A 19178-nucleotide genomic window follows, 5' to 3' on the forward strand; every position below is an offset into this window, starting at 1 on the left:
TTTTCTTGCTGAAATATGGTAACCCTACTGGGGAGGGTAAGACCAGATATTATGCCACTGCACGTCTCTAGTTCTCCACTCTACAGCAGAAACACAAATATAATCAGGTAGGTATATTTAAGGGGGTGAAGGGTTTTTCTTGTTTTTTTTTTTTTTTTTAAATCAGGCCATGATTTGTGGCTGCTGAAAATTTTTATTAAAAAAAAAAAAAAATCCCCTTTCCACGAGTGCTGTTCCTCCATTTTAGAGAAATGATCATTAGATCAACAAGTGTAAACTCTGAATAGTGCTATGTACAAAAACACATACCGTAAATACTGTGCCTTGACATCAGAATACAAGCAGCAGGCCACCTAATAATGTATAGATCCCAGAATGCACATGGGTCCAACTAGTTGCATTACATTTATCAATGAAACACAATAGGAAATAATTTGTTTTGCTTTTAAATATACTTCCAACATGGAAGAGGCCTGATTCTAAGCACAAAGCAAAGGGGATTTGTACTGCAGAACCTGGAATCCATTGTTTCTTACCAGCCTCAGGTTCTGATTCCTGCTGAGGCTTGGAGTCCGCCTCAGGCTCATCAGGGGAGGAGTTCTTGAACCATCTCCTCTGGCTAGAGGTGCAGAATCACATGGTCCTGAACCTCTAGTCTTTCAGAGCACCCCCATGGTCCCAGGACAGCAGTCTCCTCACCCTGGCCCTCCACAGCATCCCTTTGGACAACAAGGCTGCAAGGGTTGAGGGTATCATGAGCCACTTCAGGCTCTGAACTGGGAGCCCTTGAGTTCACCCAGTCAAGCTGCACACAGAAGGCCAATCTACAACACACCTTCCTCGAGAGACTGTTGGAGTCTTTTAAGCTCCTGTACAGGAGCCTCAAGTGCTTTATGCATTCCCAGCTCTGAGCGGGAGTCCTCTGAACATCCACCTGCTCCAGCTGCCATGAAATTTCCTAGCAGACAGGAATGTTCCTGCCGCTGCAGGTGAAATCATGGAGGACAGTGTACTCTGACCACACATTGATCAGCACCCAGGTACGATAGGCAGGCCAGGCAGCTGCTTTCAGAGCTGGATCCATTGTCACCTGTATTGAGCTGTAAAAGTGCAGTGGAAAGCTGTTGTGATGTGGTCAGCACAGCACACTACTATCAGTAAAAACTGGGGCAGGGACCTTTATAGATTAGGTAAAGGTTAGACATGGAAAGGGTTCAGTACATTGTGGGAATGGGGCTAGAGGACTATTGAAACCTGAGACCCAGCACACGTCCCTTACCCCCATTCACACTACAAACTGGCAGAGGTATGGGGTCGTGCCACAGCCTAAGGTGTGTACTTACCTAACTTACTCACCCTTTACTCATCTTTAGACACAGGCTTCTGGGGTTTAGGTATGGATAATAAGGGGGTTATGGTACAACCACATTCCTGGACGTGCACAGTCCCTAATTGTCGATGTGGTGAAGTATGTTATTTCATGTACTCCTCATAACCTGGACAAGTTATTCAATAGCTGGTTATTTTTGAATGGGGAACATCACAAGCTGTGGAAACTTCACTTGTCCCTGTAAAAACCTGAAACTAAACAAAATCTGTGATACTCCAAAAATAAAACAAAATGCCCCACAGCGAAAGGGTGGAGGACCAACCTTCTCATATGCTGTGATATTTTACCTCTTATACTACCACAGCTCTTCTTGTCTTGTAACAGGTTTTTCCAGTGATGGTAAAGAAGAAAGGGAAATGAACTGGCTGTCATTGATGTTGTATAATAGATTTTCTCAAGCTCTCAGCTCTCACTTGGACTACCCTGTTCCTCATTAGGTATTCATTTCATTGACACAAACTTCTTCTATGATGCTGGCCAGAACAACAGCAGCCACAGCACTACACTTGTTAATGAGTTCCTCCAACTCAAATGGTTGATCGACCACAGAACCTGTGGTTTCTGTGAATGAGATACACAGAAGTACATGTGAAATGTCAAAGCTTGTGGAATGCTGTACATATGCATGGAATTAATTAATATCTTTACATTTGGAGCTGGAATTTGGAGGCATATATTCTAGGTGTGCAGTAGCACACACACACACTCTCACATCTCTGACTACCAGTTACAAAGTATTTAAATTAGTGAGAAGACGTGCTGTTGGGAGAGTGCAGAAGACACTAATGAGGAAAGCTGGCTGTCTTTCCTGTCACGTTACAGCTTCCTCACCAATCTAGCACCCACACAATTGCTGTGGGGCTTATTCTAGGGCTGGATTGCTAAAATGAGAAATTACATCTCCTCAGAATGGATCAAGGCAGTAGAAGAGGTGACATCTCATTTTCCCAGCTCTGCATCCACCATGGGAGGTGTAAACTCATTTCGTTTGCTAGGTGAACTATAGGAGAAGGCATGATACCCAGTGTTATGGCTGGGGGGTAGTGTGTAATTGATTTTGGTACTGTAGGGCTGCTGGATATCTATTCAAAGGAGAACATCACTAACTTCGTTCAGTCTAGCCCTTGGAAAACTTCCTAGCAAGCTGTGTTTCCTCACTCTGAATAAACTGTGAAGTATTTGAGGATCTATTTTAATTTAGATGAGCACTCCTGAGCCCCCCTACCAGTGAGTGCATGGTCATCCTGACAACCTGTGAGATGCTGAACGTGCATTAACTTCTCTGTAGCCACCTCCACACAGGGGAAATCCTCTTTTGGGGCAGAGGGTGCCCAAAAGATAACAGTACCCAGAGAAAGCCTAGGCAGTTCACTGCCTGGGAGCCAGCAAATGGGGGAACCCCAGACGCATCAGGAAGATACAGTATCTCCATCCAGATGGCCTGTGTCTCACTCAGGTGGCACAGGGTTTGGGAAAGGAACTGCTGCCCATTCTATAGGGGAGAATCCTGCCCCTCCTTCCAACCCATTCTATCTTGCCTTTCCCTGAATGCAGCCTAATTATCTCTTCCCCAATCCCCCAGGCTTTCCTCTCTCCCCAAATATCCCCCTTCTGTTTGTCCTTCCAAGTTCCCTCTGACACCCCCCGCCCAACATACTTCTGCCACAGAGATCTCTGAAATGTACACAAGATGGCCCCCCTCTACTCTACCCTACCCAAAATCCCCACTTGTCTCAGTCTCCTTCCAATCTCTTCCCCCTTAAATTCTCCTGTTCTCCCATCCTCTGCCTCCCCACTGCCAGTTCACCCTAGCTCTGGTATCTATCTTCCCCAGATCATCTCTTATAACCCCTAAACTAACAAATTTATTAGAGCATAAGCTTTCGTGGACTACAGCCCACTTCTTCGGATGCATCCGAAGAAGTGGGCTGTAGTCCACGAAAGCTTATGCTCTAATAAATTTGTTAGTCTCTAAGGTGCCACAAGTACTCCTGTTCTTCTTTTTGCGGATACAGACTAACACGGCTGTTACTCTGAAACCCCTAAACTGAGTCCCTCAGCTCTCCATATCAATACACCCTTGATCTCACCTTGCCTCTACCTCCCCACGTTTCTGACTACTGTCTAAAACAACGAGGAGTTCTTGTGGCACCTTAGAGACTACTGTCTGGTTCTTCTTTCCCCAGCTCTCTTCCACACACAGCTCTCCCCTTGTGCCCTCTCCCTCTAACCCCAGTTCCCCTGATGCCCTTGCTAAATAAGGAAATTTCACAGCAAGTCATGCTGGCTAACAATGAGAACTCACCCAATTAAACCCTAAAAATTACTCATTTCGCTTAGACACAAAGATATCGCGATAAACTGTTACATAGTTTTAATCTCTCCATGGCCCTTTAAGTCAAAGTGTTTGCCTTAAGAGTTGCTCTAGTCATAAAAACAGAACTGAGAACAAACCTTTAACATTACCTTAAAAATACCATAAACTCGTGCAAAGAAACCCTGAAACTAACCATTGAACAACAACAAAGAAAATGAACAACTAGAAATAGGAAGAAAGCATGCATGGAGAGAAAGGTGGTAGGAACATGACAAATAGCATAAAGTAATTTTTTCACCTCAGGAAAAACAAATTTGTATTATACCTCACGCTTCCAATAATCATTCCAGATATATGGTCAGTGCCCCATTTTTGTGATTTTTCCCAAATTCTAAATTTTCACGGTCATTTGGTAACCAAATGTTTAAGTGATCTCAGATGTTCAAAATGAAATGAAATATTTTCCCCTCATCCTTTCCATTTACTGTGTATTTTTACTTTTGATATTTTTAAAATTGGATTTTTTTCTGCAAAATTCTCTCGTCTCAAATTTCAAACATCCAATAATATTACTAGAAACTAACAATTTCACACGCCACATTCTCCAGTGTGTAACTGTCACCTGTTCTGAAATCATGACTACTGAACATTATAACCAATATAGATATTAAAATAGGTGTTCCCTATTCTGAAGTCTGGGTATAACTTGTACTTCCTTAACCTTCACTGAACTACATTTAGCTGCACACGCATCAGCTGTGTGTGAATGCGAACATCCCTGTTACTAAGTAACAGAGTCTCTCTCTAGCTGGTAGATAGCACAGTGAATGCTGTAAGCAATACAACACAAGTTGCCAGCTTCATAATTTGGCCAGCACCAAGACATGTAAGCTAAACATTTTGGATAGGGCGCCTTTCAGATCTCTGTAAAAACAGATGGGAGCAACAATGACAGACAAATACATTGGCTAGTGACCAAACTTCTGGATAATCCTGCACTCTCTGGGGGACACTTCTTCCATATCAGGACTGCTACTGAGCATTTCTGTGGATTAACATATCCCTGAATACTTATCTTAAGTTATGTTTACTACATTTCCCCTAATTTTCACCTTCCAACCAAACTCCCCATCATTGCTTCCTAACTACCAATTTTAGATACTTCTGTCTATTTAAATTGTAGGGTCATATCACTAAAAAAAATAGCTATGGGGTGAAGTGTCAATGTACTTTTTAAAAAATTAAAAAGTTAATTTGTCAATGTGTAAGTCCCCCCTGACGAACTAGAAAATACATTTTCCTGCCAGTTTTGGTCAATTTTTTTTTAAAAGCTAGTTTTCAACAGATTAGCATTCACCCTGAGTAAAACTACAGGATCAGACCCTCGAACAATCCTGGCACAGATTAAATCCGTTACACAAAGTCAGCCAAAAAGGGGCTTAATGACAGCTTTAAGAAGGCAAGATGCAGATAGTAGATGCAACCAAAAATCTACCCCTGGGCTCAGTGAGAGACTAATTTAGAATCAATAAATTGTCTTGATCAAAGTTAAAGAAACTAAGGTTAATCCCATCCAAAAAATCACAAGCAGCTTTTCTGGATAAACAACAGCTCCTTGGGGCACCAACATGGGAGAATTCAGATGTAAAGAAGTCTAACATATATCTTCTCATGTCTAAAATGCCACATGCCAAGGCTGGGGGCAAGGCCAGAGTGGAGCTGCACCTGATGAAGGGTCTGGCTGCCAGCCCCCACCACAACCCAGCTGTGGTTCCACTCCTGCCCCCAGCCTCGGCCCCTGGCCGCACCCAGCTCCTGGCCCCAGACCCATCCCCTGCTGTGGCCCCAGCCTCGGCCCCCTTACACCTGTCTGCACCCCCTCCCCCAGAACTGCAGCCCCGCTCACGATCCTGGCTCAGGGGGGTTGGGGACCACTGAGGTAAAGATTCACATTGTCTCCTTTAATACGGAAAGCTCTCCATGTCACCAGAAAAAAGGAGATAAAAATAGAACTTCATCACTTTCTGAGAAGTTTACTGATCTGACAGTTTTGGCATAGCAGGAATTCTGCCAAGAATCTAATAGACTTTCTTCACTTGAAAACCAATAGACATTTGAACAAAGCCTGCATATTAGCTATTACTTCTTTATCATTCACCCCATCTTTAATGCTGAGTGATCCCAGGTTTCCATAACTTCAGTTTTGTGACTTTTTTTTCCGTAACTGTGAAGTGACAAGGTCCAAAAACTCAATGTAGCGCATGTATAGCAAGTTCTCTCAACCAGGAAGCATCTAATCAATCTCATTGTAACAAAAAATAGAAGTCTAATGCCCAGTTGTGTGTGTGTGACATACCCTGCCAATGCATTCCTGGTATTTCCAAAATCTATTCTAGCACCTACCAAAAGTATCTAAGGCAGTGAAAGAGTTCTAGTGTAGGGTTACCATACGTCCTCTTTTTCCCGGACATGTCCGGCTTTTCGGCAGTCAAACCCCTGTCCAGGGGGAATTGCCAAAAAGCCGAACATGTCCGGGAAAATGGCGGCTCTGCTCCTCCCCGATTCTTCGGCTCTGTTTATGAGCCGGGCTGCCCGAGCGCTACCGGCTTCAGGCAGCTCCCGTGCCTCCAGACCCTGCGCCCCCAGCCGGGCACTTCCCCTCCCGGGCTCCGGCGGCGCAGGGTCCGGAGGCACGGGGGGCTGCCCGAAGCCGGTAGCGCTCGGGCAGCCCGGCTCTTAAACAGAGCCGAAGAGTCGGGGAGGAGCAGAGCCCCCGCGGCTGGAGGCTCTGCTCCTCTTCGGCTCTGTTTAAGAGCCGGGCTGCCCGAGCGCTACCGGCTTCGGGCAGCCCCCCGTGCCTCCGGACCCTGCGCCGCCGGAGCCCGGGAGGGGAAGTGCCCGGCTGGGGGCGCAGGGTCCGGAGGCAGAGGGGCTGCCCAAAGCCAGAGCGCTACCGGCTTCACGGTTTGCCGGGCAGCCTCCAGACCCTGCGCCCCCGGCTGGGCGCTTCCCCTCCCGGGCTCCAGCTGCGCTGGGGAAGCGCTGGCCGGGGGCTCAGGGTCTGGGGGCTGCCCGGCAAACCCTGAAGCCAGTAGTGCTGGGGCAGCCCTTTCCCCCTGGCTGGGAGTGGGGGCGGAGTTAGGGCGGGGAAGGGGCGGAGTTGGGGCGGGGCTAGGGGTGGGGAAATGGGCGGGGCCAGGGCCCGTGGAGGGTCCTCTTTTTTTATTTATTAGATATGGTAACCCTAACTGAGGTATAGGGTGACCAGATAGCAACTGTGAAAAAACAGGATGGGAGTGGGGGGTAATAGGATCCTATATAAGAAAAAGTCCCAAAAAACAGGACATCTGGTCACCCTACTGAGGTAAAAGCAAACAACAACAAGAGAAGAACAGGAGTACTTGTGGCACCTTAGAGACTAACAAATTTATTAGAGCATAAGCTTTCGTGGACTACAGCCCACTTCTTCGGATGCATATAGAATGGAACATATAATGAGGAGATATATATACACACATACACTGTATATATATATATGTGTGTATATATCTCCTCATTATATGTTCCATTCTATATGCATCCGAAGAAGTGGGCTGTAGTCCACGAAAGCTTATGCTCTAATAAATTTGTTAGTCTCTAAGGTGCCACAAGTACTCCTGTTCTTCTCTTTTTGCGGATACAGACTAACACGGCTGTTACTCTGAAACTTGGCAAACAACAACATCACTCCATAATTTGCAAGCCTAAACTGGGATTGTTAAGGAAGAAAAGCAAACAGCTTGGAAAAAAAATCTGCCTTCTCTCCAGCAACTAGTCAAATTGACACAGCCATCGCATAGCAATCACACATCAAGATTTAGCAAAAGTTAATAATTGTTTGAATATGATATGTTCTATTTTTTAATTCATTTCTGTTTGACATATAGCAGTGTGTGTGTAAGGATCAGGCGTGGTTTCCTGGGAAGACAGAGTACTCGTATATGCAAGATCTTCACTTTACTCCGTTAAAAAGATACTAAAATACCCTCAGTTTAATTTCACGTATTTCTAAGTTGTTGACTTTCAGTCTGCCCAAGTTGCTTAGCGGGTTTTAAAAAAAAAACAGCTTAGTGTTTCAAACTTCATTCCTTTAGGAAGTTTAACTGTAGACACTAAGTAATCTTAATGAAAGCCCCAGCTGTCGCCAAACTATGTACAATAGACAGCTGTTCTTTCTTTCAACAGTTTCTTATGTTCATGTGTTATAATTTCAGTCACCCCCTGTGTGTTAAAGAAACAAAACTATTGATATTAGGAGTATGACACATGGTGCAGCTACTCAACACAGATAAAAGATACACTGAGTACAGGAGAATGTTATGAGAAAGCTATAGCTGTAATTCATGAACAATGCCATGAGCGAGACTAAAACTAACTTATCCCTTTAGAAAGCCTGATTGTTAATAGAAATATTTTTTAGCACATTTTAATTTTAAATTTTTAAGAAAAATCAAACTACTTTAACAAAAAAGTTACCTTCCAATTTAGCAACTACAAGATAGCCCAAAGAAATAAATGTTTGGTCCCAGAGCATAAGAGAGACAAGGAAGGTGAGGTAATATCTTTTAAGTTGGTCCAATAAATGTCTCTCTCAAAGAAATATATGGCATTGAGAATGAACTCCCTTCTCATTCTTGGGTTGGAGAAGCATGGAGAGAGCTTACACTATCATTCTCCACCCATGCTGTACTTGCTCTGTAGATAAAATAAAACTGTGTGCTAGTGCTGTCAACTGGCACCTTTCACAAGAACTATAACCCATGTGTTCAGATAATTTTTTCTCCCACAATGGGCCTGCTTCTGGAAGTGCTGATTAGCTAGTTGGAACATTTTCAACAAAATGAATTTTTGCCAAAATATGCTGTTTCATCAAAGCTGAAGCTTTTCACAGAGACACAGCAGTTTTGATGAAGATTTCACTCTGCAGGTTGAGAGCAAGCATGCATACCTAGGAGGTGAGAGACCTAGGTTCAAATCCTTGCTTTGCTTGCTTCAGTGATCTGGGATGAAAAACTCTTCTCAAAATCAGGCAGCAGAGCAGGGAGTTAAACCTGGATCTCCCACATCCCCAGGCTAGTGCCCTAACCCCACGCTACAGCTACACACTCACACATATATGAACACCCTCACCTCCCTGAATTGAAAAGCTCAGGTTTTGAGCCAAAAAGAAACACCGATAATTTTCTTTTTGTAAAAACATTCAACATATTTTGTTTTTGTTCCACTGCAGAACGATAACTCATTTCAAAACCTCAAAAATTGCCATGAAATAGGATCATCACCCACCAGTCAGCTCTAGCGCTGAGCACATGGAACGGTCGTTCTCGATAGAAGTTGTGGGTGTTCAGCACTTTCCAGGATCAGGCCCAATAGGAGAATGCCAAGCCACACCAAAAAATAAATTTAACAATAAGGCATTGAAGAGTAAGGAGACGTGAGACACAGAAATAATTACTGACACTCAAGGCAGCAAAGGGGCATCTGCAAGGAAGACAGCACTCACCTCTGCATCCTAATGATCAGCTACAATAGCACAAGCCCTGGCTCAGAAGATTCTGCCCTCTCCATACTGGTGGATAAACCAAATAGGTAGCAGAGAAGAAAATGTAACTCGTGAAATGCTCCCAGCCCAGGAGAAGCTGAAGGAGATTGAAAAGGAAACCAGTGGTGATAGTACAATTTCAAGTTCAAATCTGCAAACCAATATGTTTGCTCAAATAAGATCTCTCATTTTTCCAATCATTTCAATCTTTCGGGGGTGGGAAGTGGTAAGGAATGCACACACATCTGTGTCATGCCTTCTGTCTGAGCGACATTGCTTACCTTCCATTTAGGTTCCACATCTAGTTTCAACAACTAGCAGCTACAAGCAACACTTTGTAGAAGCAGGAAAAAAATCTGACTTTTTCTAATGGTAATTATTTTATTTACTGATTGTAGTCAGCTCCATCTGTATTTCAAAAAGCTAGACACAAAATATGGTGCATATCCCTGAGATGTCTAAGCATTATTGGAATACATTAGTCAAGTCAATGTGTTCTGCTTCAAAATGATGGAAGCAAAGGACAAGTCATTGGAATAGTCAGAAGCCATGTTCAAAGTAGACAAGTCAAAGTAAGACAGAAACAAAATCCTCCTCTTGGATCTCATCTTTGATGTTCTGCCCTCCCTATATGCTTGAATCATTCCTGGATGTTTAATGAGAGTTCTGAAGAGGTAGGGATAGCAGAATACTGAAGTCAAATTTAGCTGCATGGATCTGCAGGGAGAATTTGCCCTAAAATAGTTTGAAAACGTAAGGAAAAAAGATGGAACCTATACAGTCTAAAATAAAAGTACTTACAGAGGATTTTTAGTGGAAGAACAGTTTCACAGGGAGAGAGTGAAACAATTTGCTTTAACATTCTGTATACTAGTTTAGTGAAAGGAATCCCTCTCACTGATCAACGGCATAATTCACTGAAGTAGGAGAATATGAAGTGGCCAGCCATAGAAGTTCCATCGGTCTCAGTGGAGGGATCGTAGGAAAAACTAATACTGTTGTGCTGACTTGGGAAAGGGGAGATTTTTTTTTTCTGTTTGTTTTGTTTTTTAAAAGAGGACGTTAATCTAAAAACCCTGAAGTTAAACGTGAGGAAGTTAAAATCCTCAGACTCAGTGTACAGAAAACTTAATGAACCACAACTGAGTCACAGAAAGCAAACAAAGCAGGAAGGCAAGAAAAAGCAGCATTGTTAAATGGTAGAGTGATACAAGATTTAGACTAGAAAAGACGAGGGACTTCAGAGGCACCTAGTAAAACTAGGAGACTGGACAGCACAACAGATGAAATTCAGCACTGATAAAAGCAAGGTATTACATCTTGGCAGGAATAGTTTGAACTACTTACAGATTCCTGAATTCTACGTTATTTGAAACTACAACGATGCCCATGTTTTTTTCCTGAGTGGACAGTTCATTAAAAGTTTCTGCTCAATGCATAGTAATTGTCATAACATTTGGTTTACTTTTAAGTGTAAACGATGGGATAAAAATATGCCATTGTGACAAATATGGCAATTTCCTGCAATATTTTTGGGAGATTTACTGTATTAAGTTTATGTATCATTGTGGGCCAGGGACTGTATGTAATTCCGTGGGGTGGATGACCATGAACGAATAACAGTGGAGCGGTAATTAGGCAAATTCACCCTGGTTATAACACCTCCAGAGAAGTACTGCCATCACCAACCAAGGGGTTCACCTATACTTGTTCAAACTGGATTCAAGAGATCAACAGACAAAGAAAGAACTTTTGGATAAATAGCCTGAGATTAAACAAACTCAGGGCCTTCTTTCTGATCCAACAAACGAACAGGACCTTCTGTCCAAGGGGTGTCCCAATCCTTCTTGGGAAGGGTTAGAAGGACTTGGACCTACTGAGGTCCCATAAGACTAATGGGTGACCTCTGGTAAGCTTTTAGCATGCATAGAAACTTTTATTTTTATATATGTTTTCTCTATAATGCTTTTACCATAAGAATAAATGTGTTTGTGTCAAGGGCTGTGCAGTAACTTATAACTGCTGGCAATTACATTGTTCATAGCATTGAAGAGAAATAAAAAGCACAGACTGACCTGTTCAGGCAGTCTGGCTTGCTGAGGATATCACAATGTAGGCAAGGAACTTTCAGCCTGAAAAACCCAGTCAGGCGGAGGAGAGATGCGAGTCTCCACCCAAGAGAAGAGATGGCTGAGAAACCAGGAGCCTTGTGGGACCATAGGGAGAGAATATAGGTGCAGTTGCCCTGAAGTGTGACAGCCATTACATAGCTCAATGGTACGCCCTCATCTAGAATGCTGTGTTCATTTCTGTGCACTCTAATGACAATGATATAGCAGAAATGGAACCAGTGAAGAGAGAGGCAACAAAGGTTACAGTCCTAGAAATATTTCCAAATAAGGAGAAACTGAAAAAAGTCAGACTATTTAGTTTAAAAGAGAAAATAAAAGTGTGATTCTATTTATGCACAGTACAAGAATAAGGTAACATTCAGAGAAAGTAATTTTTTTAAATGTATGAGAGAAAATGAATGTATTTTTATACTACACATAATTTGCCTGTGAAAATCATTGTCACATGGTAAAGAGGCCAAGAGTTTAGGATTCAACAAGGGATTTGACAGTTGTAGAGATAATGAGAACACCTACATAAGAATGGCCACACCAGTCAAACCAATGATCCATCTAGCCAGTATCCTGTCTTACGGCAGTAGAAAATGCCACAGTTACATTGTAGGTTATAAGATTCATAAGTAATAATGATTAGCTCTTATATTAAAGGGACATAAACCCTCATCTTTCAGGGCAGAAACCAACCATCAACTGATGGGATTAGGAAAAAAGTTCCTCTAGGAGCTAATTACTTAACAGCTGTCCACTACAGGATTTCTTGCACCTTCTTCTGAAACATGTGGTAGTGGCCACTATCGAAGAGTGGATTGTGGATTAGATGGACCTCTGGTATGACAAACCCTAAATCATGCAATAACATGCCCCTCCCATGTGCAATTTAATCTAATCACAACTCACAGTACAGTGAGTGGGCTTGCTATATGGAAAAGAACTCTCCCTAAAACAAAGGCTGAAGAGTCCTTATGTGGACTTCCTGCTCCTTCAGTGTTATCCAAACTACTGTAGTGTCAATACCTCCGTGAGGCAGATATATATTATCACTGTGGTTGCAGTGGAACTGCTCTGGAGTAATTTATTAATATTATAAGTTGACCTAGTTATTGGGTTGTTAAATCAACAGGGCTCTTGGGAAACAAACAATGACTCTAGATAAGACAGCACCCCAACAAACTGTTAAGGGGCAATGCAAGATACTTTGAGGCTCTACCTCTGAGCCCCTCGGGAGTGCTCACAAAGTGGTTTTGGGCAGCAGTACAAAAGGACCCAAGAAACTGACAAAGGACTGCTGGCTGGCTTGAAAGCGATAAACTCTCTAGGGAAGCAGCAGCAGTCTGGGAGACAGTTAAGGGAAACAGACTAACATCCAGATGCCAGAAGTTGGGGTGACTGAAGAAACTGAGGCTGCTTAGGGTCTCCATCAAAGGATGGCAAGTCTCTAGGTAAGATAGACATGTGTAGACCTTTTGTTGTTTTAAAATCCAATTTTCTTATGCTTTATTCCTACTGTTATGATTAAACAATACTTTGGTTTAAGCAGGTTGTCCGAGCACTATAGTCACACCGCTAGTCACAGACTGCTGCAGAGAACCATCACAGGTACCAAACCCAGTCAGACCTGCTGGATAAGTATGGTTGATAGACCAGATCATGGGCTAGAACATCTTGTGTAAGAATATGATTCCACCCCAAAGATGGTAAAGGCACAAGGCCAGTCAGCTGGAGGGGGTGCAATCAAAATAGACCAGAGAGGGGATATAGGTGCAACTGTAGCCCTGTTACAGTGATAATCACCATTTTACAAATGAAGAATGTGAGGCGTAAACTGGTTATGTAGTTTCCTTTGGGACCTACACCAAGTTTGTGGCAACATCACAGAATCTAGGTCCCTTGATTCTAGATCTTGTGCCCTCACCACGGGACCATCCTAGCATGTAAAACACATTTTTCTTTCTTGTTTTCAGGATCTGTCCTATTTTCAACTCCTTTCCTATTATAACACAAGAAAATGAGTAGAAGTGTGTGAGAATAAAAAAATAATTCTTAAGCATTTGCACTTTTTAAAGCCATTTTTGACCGTTAGAATTGCTCTCCTATCTGTGATACTGATGGGCAACAGACAGTAGAAATGAGCAACGATTGTCTGTTCAGGTATGTCTACACTGCAATAAAACACCAGTGGCTGGCCCATGTCAGCTGACTCAGGCTCACGCTGCAGGGCTATAAAATTGCAGGACAGCTGTCTGGGCTCGGGCTGGGGGGTCCCAAAGCAGGGTCCATAAGCCCAGGCTCCAGCCTGAATCCAAACAGTTACACTGCAATTTTATAGCGTCGCAGCCCAAGCCCTGTGAGCCTGAGTCAGCTGACACAGGCCAGCTGCAAGTGTTTTATTGCAGTGTAGACAGACCCTCTGTGACAGAACATCACAGAAACAGTTGATGACGGTCACTCATTTTCAGTTTGGAAAGCCACTAATAACTCCCATTAACAGCATTTCCAGCTCTAAACTTACAGCTAAGATAAGCAAGTGCTGTTTTAAAAAAACATGAACATCTTTGGTGCACTGAAAAAGCAAGCAAGCTTAAATGATCATTTCTAATTCCAGTAGCAAGCATCCATGGATTTGCAATACTTTTGTAGAATTATGCTGCCATCTAGCAACAGAATAGGGCATATGCAAAGAACTAGAATGTGAGTTGTGGATCCATTCTAGTTGATATTATGACCCAGTAATATTGTAATATATCTTGCAATATAAGGCACAAAGACTAGACTTTTAAAAGGTATTTAGGCATTCTTCCACTCAGTATTGCAATGCCTAACTGATTTAAGTGTCTGAGCCACATCTGAAAATAGGGCAGAGCAGTGCAATGCCTCACTCAATACCTTTATAAATAAAAATGTCTTATTTTAAAGCATATAAAGGTGTAATGATGGTTTTGGATTTCAGGGTTTGACATAAATTTTCAATTTAGTTTGGGACAGAAGATGATCAATAACTGAGTAAAGGTAAGTGAAGGAATTAAATCAGATGTTAAAACAGGGGTGGGCAAACTTTTTGGCCTGAGGGCCACATCGGGGAATAGAAATTGTATAGCGGGCCATGAATGCTCGCAAAATTGGGGTTGGGATGCGGGGGGGGGGTGCAGGCTCTGGGGTGGGGATGAGAGGTTCAGGGTGCAGGAGGGTGCTCTGGGCTGGGACTGAGGGGTTCAGAGGGCGGGAGGAGGATCAGGGTTGGGGCAAGGGGTCAGGGCGTGGGGAGAGGCTCGGGGGAGGGGCGGGGGTGGCAGGCTCCGGGCAGCGCTTACCTCAAGCGGCTCCCAGAAGCAGTGGCATGTCCCTTCTCTGGCTCCTACGTGGAGGCACGGCCAGGCAGTTCTGCATACTGCCCCATCCGCAGGCACCGCCCCTGCAGCTCCCATTGGAGCGCATAGGAGCTGGAGCAGGGCCATGCCATGGCTTCCAAGAGCCGTGTTTTGCAGCCCCCGACCCAGCGCCCCGGACGGACTGGGGCAGAACCATCTGGTGCAGCCCCGACGCAGCACTCCGGCTGGAGCGCCGGTGAGGGGCCGAGCCAGGTGGTGCGGCTCGTAGGCCGGTTTAAAACGGCCCCTGGGCCGTAGTTTGCCCACCCCTGTGTTAAAACAATGTTTTCCATTACAAGTCTGCCAGAGACTATAGCTACTCAAATTGGCTCAGTTAAATGTCACAGCAAAAGGGAGATAATCAATAGAAATATGTTATACCAGTATTATTAGTTGCATAATAGGATAATATACTAGAATACTTTTGGAGTTTGACAGGTGGAATGGTGTTAAAAAAAATTCCATTCCTGTTAATACATATCTCTTACTACAGGAATACTTACTGATGTAATACTATACTAGTAGCAACGGTTGATGTTACAACAATATTATTATAGTTGTTTGTACGCCTACTTTGTTACAATATGCATTTATTATCTTATGTAAATATAACAGCATTGAAGTCACAAAAAGAACTCTATGAAGGTTAAAAAGAACTATTCATTTTAAAGGGAAAAACAAGCTTCATTGAATAATGTTAGCACATTACAAGAAAATATTTGTTTTACTGTCAGTGGGAATTAGGACCATGGTACCATAAAAGAGAATTAACTCAAACTGGGCCCAAAATGTGGGTATTATAAAAATAAACAAGTCCAATAGAAATGCTTCCCTTTTTTAATTCAAATTAAAATGTATTTTTATGTTAAGACTCTTCTGTAGCGATTGCAAGGTAAGTACAGAATCTGAAAGTGAAATGCATTGTAATCAAAAGTGAAACCAACTTCACTGAGATGAGTTGTCCAAACTGAGACAAAAAAAGTTAAAAGTAGTGAAAAATAAATTGAATATACAAAATTCCAGATTTAATCATTTACAGAGTGATTGGTCATTTAGCTAAAGACATTTGTTAGTTTGCAATATATTATTTAAGATGACTGTGTCAAAACATGAGAAGGGTGTGATCTAATGGTTTGAACATAGGACTGGAAGACAAAATCTTAATCTAAATTCTTGACAAAATTGCTGTGTGGCCTTGGGCAAATCACTTAATCTCTGTACCTGTTTCCCCATTTCTAAAGTTGTGCTATCTACTTCAGAGGGATGCCCTAAGGATTAATTTGAATTCTGTAAAGTATTTTGCCTATGAAAAGTACTAAGTACTATTTTCATCCTTTCTGTGAAATAAATACAAGTGCATACATAAACAAGCTGTTGACTTAAAAATCAGTCTCTGAGAGATGCTCAGTGGAAATAGGAAAGTTCTTAAATTAGTGCTGTCACCATTAACCTGTCCTGAAGATGGATTTATTTTGAAAGCTATGATTTAAATTCCAGATCATTGCTGATTGGTTGCCCAATACTACTCTCCACTCAACTGTTGGTGAAGTGAAGACTGAACATTTACTTAGTAATTGTATATAGATAAGAAACAAAACAGTCCAAAAAGGCAAAGTGTCTTAGATTTCAAACAGAACATTTAAAAGTCTGGAAAGATGATTCTTTATTTACTTTGCTTACTGATTACGATCAAAACCATTGACATCAAGATAAGAATGGATATTACTATACTATAACCCAAAAATTAGCAGGTATCTGAAACTAACGTATGTGAAATAACATCAGTGATTAGAAGGCCTCATACAATCTCACTCAGAAAATGCCTTTGTATCAAAATAATTTAAATCTAAGGAAGAGGTAGGTGCAAGTATAGGCAAAGCAAATAGAGTATTTCCTGCTTTCTGCCCCAACTATAAGTGTATTCTAAGTATCTTTTGAAGTAGCAGTAGAAAAATCAGTCACACTCTTTAAAAGAGTCAAATCAACTAATTACATGATCTGGAAAAAATGTGGGAAAACAAAAACAAATTTCTTGCAAGCCTGAGAAGCTCAGACATCAGCCAAATGACTTGCCCTCAGTCCAATGATATAACCACATGAACAGATAAAAAAAATGGATAAAGGGTGTGAACTTCTGCTTTCATAATATACCCCAAAGGGCCCACATCATCTGTTTCTTAATAATTTTATTCATTACAATGTAACAAAAACACATCAGAAGTAATCACAGAATGACAGCATCAGTAAACAATTCTGGAGTTCTTAGACATTCAAATGATTTTCCAGAATGAAAAAATATTGCATATGAAATACAACTCTAAATAAGCTTTTATGCCAAGCTATTCAAACAGATTATTGACTTAACTGTCCTAGATGTGGTGAGATTTCATGAGCAAATTCACAATGCATAATTTAACAGACTAACTTCCTCCACTTTGTAATTAAACAGTTTTCTTTTTAATTTCTTAATTATGAATAGTTTTGTGAGCATCTTATATACACTACATGTACTGTCCATTAGTCTGTCTGGTCAGGTAAATTACATGGCATTGCTACGGCTTTCTGATTAGATGAGTATATAACCATTGATGGCATGAACACACACAAATAAATAAATAAATATTTTCCATGAGTATGTGTTGGAGGAACAGTAAGACTGAGACTCTTGTTAAACTCTTTAATATTTTCTCTTGTGCACATATGCTCTTTTAATATATCCTCTTGAGCTATTTGTATGAATGATTCCTTTATTTTAAGATTTTGAAAATTTTCATTTTGGTTTTGAAGGACATTTGAAGCTATTTTCTGTTGTTCCTATGTGTCAGAAATCCTTAAAGCATGACCTAAACTTAGCTTCTCACTTTATAAAATGAAAAATTGAAAAACTGACATATGCCACAAATCAAAGCCTTAAAAGTTTCAGCTTTGGCCTATTAAATTCTCAAGAATCCTCAGTAAGGTTAGTTAGTATAGGTATCATCCCCAGCTGCAAATACAAGTGAAAGTATGTGCACTTACACTCAAACCTGATGGAGGCATAGATTTGTCCATCTTTCATGCATCATTGGCATCTAACAGAGTAGTGAGTAATCCAATAAGAACTGCAAGAATGCATGCACTGCTCCTTCTCATTCCAAGAGACTACAAAATCTTACCTATCAGAATTTGTGGTGTCCATTCACTGGCAACAGTAAGGTGAGACATAACCGTGCATGTCTGTCAGATTGCACAGATCATTTCAAGTCTGTCCATGTACTACCAAATGTAAGAAGAGTTTAAATGAATGTAGAATGCCAGCTGTTTAATTTCAACTGATTTCGTAAATCTACAACACTAATTAGCATTAACTTTGTATGATCTGGAAAATAAACATGACCTCCCTTGAATTATACTCTGGAAATGGGAAATGAGCAAGGAACATTGCCATGTACTGGACAGACTGACACAAGTCTAACCTCCATGATTATCTGTAAATTGGTGGGCCAACTCACCAGCCAGGTAAGTGAAACAACACTCCAAAGCCTTTGCTCGGGGCTTTATTAATTTAGAAACAGATTTTAAAAAATAAAACAAAGCAACTAAACAACAGTCTCACTGCCTTTTAGGGTACTGTCATAGGGCTTGCCTCCAGGGCTTCACAGTTCTTTCAGTTTTCCATCCAGGACTTCCAAGCCATCCCAAATGGAGACTTCCAGCTCCTCCCAGCCAGCTCCTGCTTCTTCAAGGTGTCCTCCTCTCAGACCTTCTACTGGCAGATGTAGAGCCCTCATTAACCTTGTTCTTTTTTTGTCCCTGAATCTCTCATAAGAGGCAGGAAGCCTTGTGTGTTTATCTGTAAGGCACATGGCTAGGAAAAGGTGGGTGAGGTAATATCTTTTATTGGACCAATTTCTGTTGGTGAGAGAGACAAGCCTTCGAGCTACACAAAGCTCTTCCGAAGACGTGAAGACTCTGTGTAAACAAAAAAAAAAACACTTATATTGGACTAACTTCTGTTGGTGAGACAGATATTACCTCACCCACCTTGTGTCTCAACTATCCCTGGGACTAATACAGCTACAACTACACTGCATACGTGAGTAGGAAAAGGTATGTGACCTGCAACTGTAGGTCCCAGTTTTAAAGGGTCCAAGAGGTTCACTGGAATCCAGGCACATGTGAATCACAACCTAGGGTCCTGCTATATCTGATATGGAAGTCAGAAGGCAAGATTAAGCCTGTAGAATTACACACTTTGTTACGTAACTTAATGTACAGGGGTGGAAGGGAGGCATATTTTACCTACTAATGGGCTTGATTCCTTTTACAATACTAATATTTTTCCAAAGATTCTCTACAGGTTCTCTCCAAAGATACCCTACAGCTGTACAGTTGTTTTGTTAGTATCTAGGGG

The sequence above is a fragment of the Malaclemys terrapin genome, chromosome 14 (assembly GCF_027887155.1).
Source record: "Malaclemys terrapin pileata isolate rMalTer1 chromosome 14, rMalTer1.hap1, whole genome shotgun sequence".
In the NCBI taxonomy this organism is placed as follows: domain Eukaryota; kingdom Metazoa; phylum Chordata; order Testudines; family Emydidae; genus Malaclemys; species Malaclemys terrapin.